The following is a 13,015-nucleotide window of genomic DNA, read 5'->3' as shown; positions in this document are numbered from 1 at the left end:
GGAGGATGTTCCAATCTGAACAGTTTGCTGCTGGGAATCTGTGCTGGTTATTTCCCTATTGACTCTCAGCCGCAGCCCCACCCTCCTGCATCTACTAGGTGATGCCAAGGCTGGGACTCTGCAATCTGCATTCGTCAGGCTTGCATGCCGCTGGCTTCTATGAGGTTCTGATGGTGGAATGAGGGAGGAGGCGGGAAAAGGCTCTGTTTCTGCTTTCAGCCTCTGTTAGCATCCACTGAGCAGCAGCACAAGCTCCGTTTCCTAGTCTTGGCTCTTGAGTACCAGCCGTGGGATGTGCCCCAGGGGATTCAAGTCCCAGCTCTCATCACTCCCTCAGGGCAGACCCCAGCCACGGCAGCCCTCCTCTGAAACCCTAGGTTTTGAGATCACAGCTCTTCCTTTTGTCCCCCAGCATCTAGATGTAGCAGCCGCTTCCACTTCCTGAAGCTACTCATGTCTGGATGACTTCAGCATCCCCTTGTGTTCTTTCAATCTTCCAAACCTGGCACAGTCAGAAACCCCACTTTTTTGCTGTTAATAATTACTTATTTTAATTGAAGGGTAATTGCTTTACAATATTGTGTTGGTTTCTGCCATATAAGAACATGAATCCGCCATAGGTACATATATATATGTCCCCTCCCTCTTGAGCCTCGTCCCACCCCCTACCCCATTCCGCCTCTCCAGGTTGTCACAGAGCACTGGGTTTGAGCTCCCTGAGTCATACAGGAAATTCCCCCTGGCTGTCTAGTTTTACGTGTGGTGGTGTGTATGCTTCCCTGCTACTCTCTCAGTTCTTCCCGCCTGCTCCTTCCCCTCTGCGTTCACAAGTCTGTTGTCTAAGTCTGCGTCTCCACTGCTGCCCTGCAAAAAGGTGCATCAGGACCATCTTTCTAGATTCCACGTATACCCTGAAGGAAACCATAGCTGAAAAAGACGCAGGTACCCCGGTGTTCATTGCCACACTATTTACAATAGCTAGGACATGGAAGAAATCTCCCTTAATTGAAACACTTCGTGTGGTTTCTGTAACCTAAATGGACCCTGAGTTATGATACAAAATTTCTTTTGCTCTGTGGTTTGTTTTCTTTTGTTATAGATTTTACATTCTCTGCTCACAAAATATCACTTCCCATGGCTGAAGTCTCTACCTTTGGTTACCATTTGTTCTGCCAAGGAGACTGCTCTCCAGCCTGGAAATGGAAGAGTACACATCAGTCAGAGGAAACTGAAATCTCATGAAGGAGGCTGGCTGGACTCACAGATAATTCTGGGCCCGCGATCCACATAACTCAACTCACAGATTCTAAATTCAATTTTATACTGAATATTTAATAGGTTAAGAGAAGCATAGGCCTATTTTAAATGTTTGGGGTTTTCTCTTTGTGGACACAAATACATCCTAAGATCTGATGAAAAAGAATCTTGTTCTGATCCCTCTCCCTCTTGTGGCCCCTCTCCCAACAAGCCACCATCCTATGTAGTCCTGTCCATTCAGGCTCAAGCTGCAGGAACCCCAATCCAACTCACCAGGACCTGACCCTGGACAGTCTTGCACTTGTCCAGGACATGATATTTGGATAACTGCGTGGAATAATCGTTAGCATGGAAAATGACAAAGCTGCCCTCCCTTCACAGACAAATTAATACCAGGTAGGTTACACCGGCGTGAGATAATTCTCGCCAGATCTCTCATGTCTCTGCATGTCTTGCAAGCAGAGGCTTTACTCCCTTTGTCCCAGGCTATCTTTTCAAGGATGCCCACACAGCGACCAGTCTTAGAAGATGCGATGTTTCTCTCCAGGGAAAAGGACAGATGTGTTGTGTGCACACATGAAGCAACTTGGCACACAGGCACACAAACAAGCCCTGGAGAGAAACATCATTATCTTCCAAGACTGGTCGCTGTGCAAACATCCTTGAAAAGACAGTCTGGAGAAAGGGAGCAAAGCCTCTGCTTGTAAGACAGAAATAAAAGAGGGGGTCTCCCTTTGAAGCAAAGGTAAGGCAGGCTTACTGCCCATAACAGAACGTTCAGGTGCCCTAGGCTCAGGATTCCTCTCCCACAACACAATCTACTTTGTGTACAGGAGTTACGTGACCCTCTTCACATGTCCTACGGGAATTCGGTCTTGGAAACTAGCACCAGAAAATTCTGCTACTCTGGCTACTTCTATTTCTGTGAGTAACAAACTCATTTGTCAGGGCTTCCCAGAGGGCACTAGTCGTTAAAGGACCTGCCTGCCAAAGCAAGAGACTGAGAAACTTGAGTCAATCCCTCGGTCAGGAAGATGCCTTGGAGAAGGCATGGCAACCCACTCTAGTATTCATGCCCAGAGAATCCCATGGAGAATCCCTGGCGGGCTACAGTCCATAGGTCACAAAAAGTCGTACATGACTTAGTGACTTAGCACACACACATGCAAAGTCACTTGTCTCTGACCCAGAATCCTTGTATCTTTTGCAGCATTCATGAATGGAACAAGCTTGCAAGCAGAGGAAAGTTTCAGACACTCCACAGTTTTTAGTACACGCCAGCTAATGTGAAAGCAAAAACTATCACGCTCTAGAGGATGAAGTGAAGAACTGCTTCATAATTTGGCACTGGGAAAAATGTCTTAAACAAAATACGTGAAAGGAATACCAAAGAGGGAAAAAATAGATAAACTTGACTACACCAAAGTTAAGAAATTCCATTCATCAATGGACACTATTAGGACAGTGGAGATGATGTTCACAATAATTAAAAAAAAAAAAATTGACGTACAACTGACAGAAGTAAATGCAGAACAAACATGTACCCTGTAAATCAGTAAGAAACATGTAAAATCTGATAGAAAAACCGGCAAAATAGTTGAGTGCAACCTTCACAAACAGGAAACCCTGGAGAAGGAAATGGCAACCCACTCCAGTATTCTTGCCTAGGAAATCCCACGGACAGAGGAGTCTGGCGGGCTACAGTCCATGGAGTCTCAAGAGTCGGACACTACTAAGCAAGTAAACCACCACCGATGTAAATGGTATTATGTTTTTAATTTCAAATTCCACTTGTTCTTTGTGGTTATATAGGAAAACAATCAATATTTATATATCAGTGTTGCTGTTGTTGGTTATTTGTTTCAGGAGCGTTTTATTGATTTTTTTAAAAATTTTCTGTATACATGATAAAGTTTCTCACTATTAGGGAAAAAAAAAAAAAGGAAACCCAAGGGCCAATAAACAGAAAAAAGTGCCTAGCCTCATTCAAAATCAACAAAATAAAAATGAAAGCACCATGGAAAATCATTTGGGAAAACAGTTTGCCATTATTTAATGATGGGCACCACAGGACCCAGCCATTCCTAGCAGCATTATCAGTATTAGCCCCAAACTGAAATAACTCAGAAGCCTACCAACAGGAAAATGGATAAATAAATCAGGTATTTTATACCCCAATAAAAATGAACAAACTACAGCTACATGAAACAACATGGATGGCTCTTACAAAAATAAACGCTGAGTTGAAAAGAAGTCAAACACAGAAGGGAATATATATCACAACTTGTATTTATAAGTTAAAAAAAAAACAGAGAAAAGTAACCCATTGTACTTAGGGATGTTTGGGTTGTACAATTATAAATAAAAGCAATATGCAATGGGCTAAGAAAGGCAGGATAGCAATTGCTTTTAGGGAGAGAGAGGGGTATATAACTCTGAGAAGCTACATGGGGACAGGTGGTGTCTGGGACGCTAGCAATGTACCGTCTTGTTCTTGATGGGATTACACCAGTATTCAGTCTACAAATAAACCAACAATCTGTATGTTTTATACCCTTAAAAATTAGTAAATATATACCAACAAGACTGAGGAAACAATATCCATGTCATGAAATTGAACTCAGCCCGTAAACCAGAAGCTCACACATAGCCCTTTCCAACTCAACCCTCTCCCCTACCTCATAGGTTATCACTATTCTGACTTTTGGGCTTCCCTGGTGGCTCAGACAGTAAAGAATCTGCCTGCAACGTGGGAGACCTGTGTTTGATCCCTGGGTCAGGAAGATGCCCTGGAGAAGGAAATGGCAATCCACTCCAGGACTCTTGCTTGGAGAATTCCATGGATGGAGAAGCCTAGAGGGCTACAGTCCATGGGGTTGCAAAGAGTCAGACATGACTGAGTGACTAACGCTTTCACTCTCACTTTTAACTTTTACCCTCAAGCGTACATTATCAAATACTATGGTTTACCTCGGTCTGCTTTTGATTTTTCCCTAAATGAAATCAATAAAATATTTGCATTTGAGTCTGAAAATTATTCTTGATAAATCAACTCACTCCTGTGATGCAAATGCTTCTCTGAACATAATATTTTTGTAATGAATTAAACAGTTGAAACAGAACTTTACAAATGTGTGTGGATTCATGAGAACAGCAACTGAAATTAAGCAAGAGAACCTTATCCATGGGATTCCCTGATAGCGTAGTTGGTAAAGAATCCATCTGCAATACAGGAGACCCCGGTTCAATTCCTGGGTCGGGAAGATCCCCTGGAGAAGGGAAAGGCTATGTGCGGGTTCATGAGAACACCAACTGAAATTAAGCAAAGGAACCTTATCTATGACATTAACTCAGTGGTGTTCATTTGAATTTTACTGGATTAGCAGTTTTATTTGCATTTAAGTTGAATTAAGTTTGGAGTTCATGCTTAAAACTATAAGCATAAGTTAACAGTTTCAAGTTCATCCATATTTAAGTAACAATATAATAAACTAAATTTAACTCGACACATGGAGTCCCTTATAAAAAGGGGTCTGGTGTTCACACAGATTTGAGAAACCCTGCCTAGGAACTGCCCACCCCGCCCCCCCCACCCATGCACAATTCTCCCATCTCACTCTCCTGCCTACACCCTACTCCACCTTTACCCCAAGACAAAACCACAACTTGCTTTTTACAGCCGGGAACATTTAAGCAAAATGCTTTCCAAACCACCCATGTCATCTCTGTGAAGTATGTCAGGCACTCTGCATGTCAGCTTTGGAATTCATTCCAATTCCATTTGTCATATAGGTGATCAAAGCTGGGGACCAAAATCAGGCACAAGCAACTAAGGGAAGTGTGCAAACAGTTTATTTGGGCCGGGTGACAGATCTTTGAAACGCTAATGACAATTACCCACAGCTCATGCTTTGGCACTGCAGCTGCTTCCCTCCAAGCTGAAGAGTAGAGAGCCCTCACCCAGTGCTTTTCTTGCTGACTGCTGCTGTAAAAAATTACCAAAACCTTAGGGGTTTAAAACAACACAGACTGAGACTTTCCTGGTGGTCTAGTGTTTAAGACTTTGTGTTCCAAGGCAGGGAATGAGAGTTCGATCCCTGATCACAGATCTAAGATGCCCCAAATCTCTTGGCCAAAAAAAGCATAAAACAGAAGCAATATTGTAACAAATTCAATAAAGACTTTAAAAATGGCCCACATTGGGGAAAAAAAAATCTTGAAAAAATAAAACACGGAAGTCTACAGTTGGTGTTTCCAGGCTAATATCAGTTGCCGGCATGGCTGGTTTCTTTCAGAGGCCTGGGGGAGAAAGCGTTTCTTTGCCTCTTTGGGCTTTTAGAGGTCATATTCGCCTGCATCCTTCGCCCCTGACCCCTTCCTCGCAACCCTCCAATCTTTTACTTCCACCTTCACTTTGCCTTCTCCTCTGTCCTGCCTCTGTCTTATTAAGGACTCTGTGATTACATCAGACCCAACCAGGAAATTCAAGATAATGCCCCCATCTCAAGATCCTTAACTTAATTGATACCAAGCAAGGCCTGTGGGGCTCCTTGGCAAAAGCCTTTCCGTGTCCATTTCTTTGATTACAGGAAACAATCTTCATTCAGCTTCAATGAGCTTCCACAAGTTTCAATGGGCAGATTCGAGTATTTGTTAATTAGGGAAGGGAGGGAATGCAAGACCAGGGAGAAACAAGCAGGCTTGGGGCAAGGTCCTGGTTCCCCATCAAGGGATACACACAACAGTATCTTTGAGGTGTTCTGCAGATACTGAAACCCCCTGCAGGGGGTTAAGGAAGAAGTTAATGATTAATGATGGCATACTGCCCACAAGCAGGCAGACCCCAGACCAGCTGCACCTGAAGATTGAGGATGCTGACTCCTTCTTATCTCACCATCCACCCATCAGAAGAATGTCCACGAGCTGACGATGTCTTCTTTGAAAAATTACTATAAGACTTCTCACTATCCTCTCCAAGTGGACACATAGTTTTTCAAGGCAGGATCCTGCTGTGTCCCCATTTGCCTGGCAAAGCAATAAAGCTATCCTTTTTCTGTGTGTGCTGTCACTTCAGTCGTGTCCAACTCTTTGTGACCCCATGGACAGTAGCCCGCCAGGCTCATCTCTCCATGGGATTCTCCAGGCAAGAATACTTGAGTGGGTTGCCATTTCCTACTCTAGGGGATCTTCCCCACCAGGGATTAAGCTCGCGTCTCTTGCATACATCCTGTATTGGCAGGCAAACTCTATACCGCTGGCACCACCTTTTAATATGTGAGAAGCAGGAAAAATGTTGCCAGTTGCTCCTTTATCGAGTTAATGAGGATTCTCTGAGGGTTCTCTGCAGAATAATACCTTATCTGGAAGGAGCCGATGAGGGGAGAGAAGGAGTGAGGTGAGAGCCAGGCCAAGGGGGGGAACGAAGTGCAGGTCACATTGTGACTCTGTGTATGTGTGTGTGTGAGAGAGAGAAAGAGAAAGACGGGGGATGGACTTGAAGGAGGGAAGGAAGGGGAGGAAGAAAGAGAGGAACAGGGGTGAAGGTCAGGAGATGATGCTGGTGTCCGACTACATTCTTTGGCACCTTTGGTTTCACAGAAAGACAGGAGAGCTTTCTAAGACTGAGCTGGAGGAAAAGTCTTAGGTGAGCATCTTCTCAGGACCAGCTCTTCAGACGCTGGTATAGGCAGAGCTCATTCCTCCACACTGTGGCTGCTGCTCAAAAGCAAATTTTTGGAACATAAGTACCTCTAGATACTCCTGACTCTAGCAGCAGTCTTTTAAAATTTTTAATTAGAGTATAATTGCTTTACAATATTAAGTTTCTGTTGTACAATGAAGTGAACCAGCCATAGGGATACGTAGATCCCCTCTTTCCTGAGTCTCCCTCCCACCCCACCCTCATCCCAGCCCTCTAGATAATCACAGCGCACCGAGCTAAGCTTCCTGTGCTACACGGGGCTTCCCACTAGCTCTCCATTCTATCCCTGAAGTGTGTAGATGCCAGTGCCACTCTCTCAATTTGAAATGAAACTATTGGGACCCCAGAGAAGCCAAGGATTAGATCAATACTAAATAAAGGTAGAGTTTAAGAAGATGAAGATTATTAAACATCTTTTACTGGAGGTGTATTTTTAATCAACTGAACTATGTATCTCTACCTCTGACGTTATATAGCTAGTGTGAATGTATCTGGGTTACAGAAAGGTTACCTCACCCACAGTCCCACCAAAATGCTGGCAATAAGAGCTCCTGAAGAGGTTTTTTCTCATCCTCATTAATGGAGAGAAGCAAGGATAGCCAAGTGCCCTGAAGAGACCAGTGACATTCATCCCCCTTGAGAGGACTCGTCAGAGCCATCCCACACCTCGCCACGGGACCCAGGTCTTTAGGCCCCTGTACCACACGCTTCCCTGCGGGGAACCTCACCACAGCGAGTCTGTCTTACCTACACTGTGGGTAAGTCCCTCATGCAGAGCGACTAGGCATCCAAGGGCCTGGCTCCCTTAGGTCCAGCATTTTCCCCAACTCCCCTCTGAGTCTAGACCCCTGTGAGCTCGCAGCTGTCCACCACTAGGGCACCACGATAGCCTACTGCCCTGTGGGGTGGGGGTGCTAGGAGGAGATCCCAGAAAGGATGGAGAAGGTCGAGCATGGCTTCTCAGAAGCCAAGGTGAGTTGGGCAGGAGAAGGGCACACTCTCAACACTGGGGGAGCAAACGGGCATGTTTCACTGGGACCCTAGAGATTAAGCAGCTGGTGGGGATGCTCATAGGCCAAGAGAAGAGGAGTCTCTGGACTTTGGTATTTTACAGTAGTAAATACCAATAATGGGAGTAGTAGTAATAATAATAAAAATGTAAAACATAATCTTTATCATTAATTGGAAATGGCTACCCACTCCAGTTTTCTTGCCAGGAAAATCCTGGGGGATGGAGGAGCCTGGCTCCTCCAGTCCTTGGGGTCACAAAGAGTCAGACACAACTGAGCACACACACACTTTCCATTATCCAATCATATTATAAAATACTTTGTATTAAACTAAGACAATAGATACATAATAATAATCCTATTATCATTAAATACAATAAATTAGTGTTTGTTATATTAAATGTAATAGTGATATTATTAATTTATTATTGTTACCATATAACAAAATGTTTTTGAGTTTTCATTTTATTAGGAAAGTACACTTCTTTTTTATTGCTGTTCCATTTGAATAAAGTCCTTTCAATACTAAAATTATACATATATATTTGCACGTCTAAACATTTTTTTAAATCGGAGAAGGCAATGGCACCCCACTCTAGTACCCTTGCCTGGAAAATCCCATGGATGGAGGAGCCTGGTAGGCTTCACTTTCACTTTTCACTTTCACGCATTGGAGAAGGAAATGGCAACCCACGCCAGTGTTCTTGCCTGGAGAATCCCAGGGAAGGTGGAGCCTGGTAGGCTGCGGTCTATGGGGTCACACAGAGTCAGACACGACTGAAGGGACAGCAGCAGCAGCGGCAGAGTAGCTTTATAATGTTGCGTTAGTTTCTGCTGTACAACAAAGTGAATCAGCTACATCTATATATATGTCCCCCCCTTCTTGAACCTCTCTCCCCTCAGCCCCATCCCACCCATCTAGGTCACCACAGAGCACTGAGCTGAGCTCCCTAGGAAGAAGATAATCTTTGAAATCAGGTAAATTCAGATTTGCTAGAAATTTGCTTCATTCCCTTATCTGTCTTTATATTTTTCTCACTTTGCTAAGGACCAGTGACCACTTCAAAAGAGGCCAGAAGTTCACATGTGGAGCTGGAGAGTCAGAGGGACTGGACACCAGACACTTCTGCCAGCCCTGTTTCTACTTGTTCCACAGGTGGCTCTGCAGAGGACATGCCTTCTATAAACAGCAAGGCCTAAGGCTCAGACACTGGGATGCCAGGGCCCACAGTATCCCCTCATGCAATCTGCTCTTCTGATTGGCCAATTTTCTTTTGAAAGAAAGTGAAAGTGGCTCAGTCGTGTCTGACTCTTTGTGACCCCATGGACTGTAGCCCACCAGGCTCCTCAGTCCATGGAATTCTCCAGCAAAAATACTGGAGTCAGTAGCCATTCCCATCTCCAAGGGATCTTCCCAACCCAGGAATCAAAGCTGGGTCTCCCACACTGTGGACAGATTCTGTACCATCTGAGTCACCAGGGAAGCATCAGGGAGACAGAGGGCAAGCCTCACTCCCATACTGCTGCGTTCTGGTGAACATGCTCTAAGTGACCCTTCCCAGAGCCCCAGAGAAAGCATTAACTAGCTGCCCTGCTCCTTTCACTTTGGCTGCCAGGAAGCTCAACAACAAATGTGAGGATCAATAATAGCAACTCCATGGACCCTCTCACATGTGTATTTACATGAACATATATTCACATGGGGGCTTCCCAGCTGACACTAGCATTAAAGAACCCACCTGAACGAAGGAAAAGATGGCGGAGGAATAGGACGGGAAGACCACTTTCTCCCTCACAAATTCCTCAAAAGAACATTTCAACGCTGAGCAAACTTCACAAAACAGCTTCTGTAGGCTGGCAGAGGACATCAGGCAACCAGAAAAGCAGACCATTGTCTTCAAAAACAGGTAGGAAAAAATATACAAGACAAGAAAGGAGACAAAGGAGGTGGGGAGGGAGCTCCGTCCCGGGAAGGGAAGCCCGTCCCGGGAAGGGAATTTTAAGAAGAGAGGTTTCCAAACACCAGGAAACACTCTCCCTGCCGAGTCTGTGGCGAGCCTTGGAAACACAGAGGGCAACATAACAGGAAGGAAAAATAGATAAATAATTAAAACCAACAGATTACAAGCCCAACAGTAACTCCCCCAGCGGAAAAGCAGCACAGACGCCTGCATCCGCCATTGGGAAGTGGGGGCAGGGCAGGGACGCGCGGGAGGCGCGGGCTGCAGAGCTTTGTAAGAATTGGGCAGGAATGCCCCACGCGCAACCAGAACGACCTAACTTGGGCTAGCAAACCAGACTGTGGGATAGCTACCACGCGAAAAGCTCGAACATAAGACCCCGCCAGGACCGAGCACAGAACAAAGGACGGAACGGAAAAAGCCGGCTGCAGACCATCCCCCGCCGGGGACAGGCAGCCAGAGCCGTAAGGTCTGGAAAGGGGCAATTGCAGACCCGGAGAGACTTTACTTACCTAATTGCAAGCAGGCTCCTTTGCTAAGACTTCTGGGGGTGCTGGACAGTCACAATCTACCTCACGGGGTGCACCAGCGGTCCACCCAGAAAGCTGAGCAGCAGCGGCAGAAAAGGTGACAAGCCGCGGCGACCGCGCTCGCCAAACTCCTGAGCTACTCGGACCTGGGAAGGGCACAAAGCGCAGTTCCAGCCGAATCTGTGCCTCTGAGGGCTGCCTGAGCGCCGAACCTGAGCGGCTTGGACCGGGGAAGTGCACGCAGCCTAGGGCCGGCCCCAGACGGTTCCCGGCTGAGCATCGTAGAGCCGGAGCGGTTTGTGCGCCGCAAGAAAGGACAGGTCAAGCGGAGCAGAGATACTGTGTGCACACGACAGTGCTATTTGTTTGCAGCATCCCCCCTCCCCACAGCGCGACTGAACTAGTGAGCCTAAAAAACCAGCAAACAGAAGAAGTTAATCAGAGGGAACCACCTTGGAAGTGATTCCACACGGCCCATAACACCAGAAAGGGCCAGATATATATATTTTTAATATTTTTAAAAGCATTCCTTTTTTTTTTTTTTGCTTTTTTTTCTAACTTTTTTTTTAATTGTTAGGTCTTCTATTTCTCCTCTAATTTTTATTTCTATAACCTATTATTACTATTTTTTTTTAAAAGACCTTTTTTTTTTTTTTAAGGCAAACACCATATATAGTCTTTGGATGGTTGTTGATGGTTTTTTCTTTTTGATTGTTTGTCTGTTTGTTTGTTTGTTTTTTAATAATTCTTTTTCTTTCTTTTTTTTTTTCTTTCTTCCTTTTTCCTTTTGCTTCTCTTTAATATTGTATCTTTGAAAATCCAACCTCTACTCTAGATTTTTAATCTTTGCTCTTAGGTGTTTATTGCCAATTTTGTACATTTAAAAACCCAAACTTCACTACCCCAGTTTACCTGAGAGCGAGATTACTGGCTTGACCACTCTCTCCTCCTCTGGACTCTCCTTTTTCTCCACCAGGTGGCCTCTGTCTCTTTTCCCCCCCATCTCTCCTCTATCCAACTCTGTGAATCTCTGTGTGTTCCAGACGGTGGGGAACACCTAAGGAACAGGTTACTGGCAGGATTTGTCTCTCTCCTACTCATTCCTCTCTCTGATCCTCCTGGTCACCTCTGTCCACTTCCTCCCTCTCCTCTTCCCCGTATAACTCTGTAAATGCCCCTGAGCGGTCCAGACTATAGAGCGCACATAAGGAAGTGACTACTGGCTAGTTTGCTCTCTTCTCTTTTGATCTCACCGCATCTCATTCCAGTTACCTCTAACTACCTCCTCCATCTTCTCTTCTCCTTATAACCCAGTGAACCTCTCTGAGTGTCCCTCAATGTGGAGAAACTTTTCATCTTTAACCTAGATGTTTTATCAACGGTGCTGTATAGATGGAGAAGTCTAGAGGCTACTGTAAAAATAAAACTGAAAACCAGAAGCAGGAGGCTTAAATCCAAAGCCTGAAAACATTAGAGAACTCTTGAATTCAGGGAACATTAAGCAATAGGAGCCCATCTAATGCCTTCATACCTACACCGAAACCAAGCTCCACCCAAGGGCCAACAAGTTCCAAAACAAGACATACCACGCAAATTCTCCAGCAACACAGAAACAATCCCCTGAGCTTCAATATACAGGCAGCTCAAAATTATCCCAAAACCTTTGATGTCTTGTAACCCATTACGGGTTACTCCACTGCACTCCAGAGAGAAGAAACCCAGCTCCACCCACCAAAACTCCAACACAAGCCTCCCTAACCAGGAAACCTTGACAAGCCACTGATAGAACCCCACCCAAAGTGAGGAAGCTCCATAATAAAGAGAACTCCACAAATTACCAGAATATAAAAAGGCCACCCCAAACGCAGCAATATAACCAAGATGAAGAGACAGAGGAATACACAGCAGGTAAAGGAACAGGAGAGTTGCCCACCAAACCAAACAAAAGAGGAAGAAGTAGGGAATCTACCAGAGAAGGAATTCCGAATATTGATAGTGAAAATGATCCAAAATCTTGAAATCAAAATGGAATCACAGATAAATAGGCTAGAGACAAAGATTGAGAAGATGCAAGAAAGGTTTAACAAGGACCTAGAAGAAATAAAAAAGAGTCAAAATATAATGAATAACGCAATAAATGAGATCAGAAACACTCTGGAGGCAACAATTAGTAGAATAACGGAGGCAGAAGATAGGATTAGTGAAATAGAAGATAGAATGGTAGAAATAAATGAATCAGAGAGGAAACAAGAAAAACGAATTAAAAGAAATGAGGACAATCTCAGAGACCTCCAGGACAATATGAAACACTCCAACATTCAAATTATAGGAGTCCCAGAAGAAGAAGACAGAAAGAAAGATCATGAGAAAATCCTTGAGGAGATAATAGTTGAAAACTTCCCTAAAATGGGGAAGGAAATAATCACCCAAGTCCAAGAAACACAGAGAGTTCCAAATAGGATTAACCCAAGGCGAAACACCCCAAGACACATATTAATCAAATTAACAAAGATCAAACACAAAGAACAAATATTAAAAGCAGCAAGGGAAAAACAA

The 13,015-nt window shown here is 44.5% G+C and overlaps 1 protein-coding gene and 1 pseudogene across 9 annotated transcripts in view; one reads left to right on the top strand and one right to left on the bottom strand.

The window, feature by feature from the left end:
* The window catches only part of SH3GL3 (SH3 domain containing GRB2 like 3, endophilin A3), a 114,002-nt gene that overhangs the window by 68,209 nt on the left and 32,778 nt on the right, over positions 1-13,015 (bottom strand). The gene's annotated exons all lie outside the window — the stretch shown is intronic.
* The window catches only part of LOC138423723 (actin-related protein 3-like), a 37,298-nt pseudogene continuing 32,177 nt past the window's right edge, over positions 7,895-13,015 (top strand).

The sequence above is a fragment of the Ovis canadensis genome, chromosome 18 (assembly GCF_042477335.2).
Source record: "Ovis canadensis isolate MfBH-ARS-UI-01 breed Bighorn chromosome 18, ARS-UI_OviCan_v2, whole genome shotgun sequence".
Lineage (NCBI taxonomy): Eukaryota > Metazoa > Chordata > Mammalia > Artiodactyla > Bovidae > Ovis > Ovis canadensis.
Note: the sequence above shows the minus strand (reverse complement) of the source record. Positions and strands in the feature narration are given on the sequence as shown.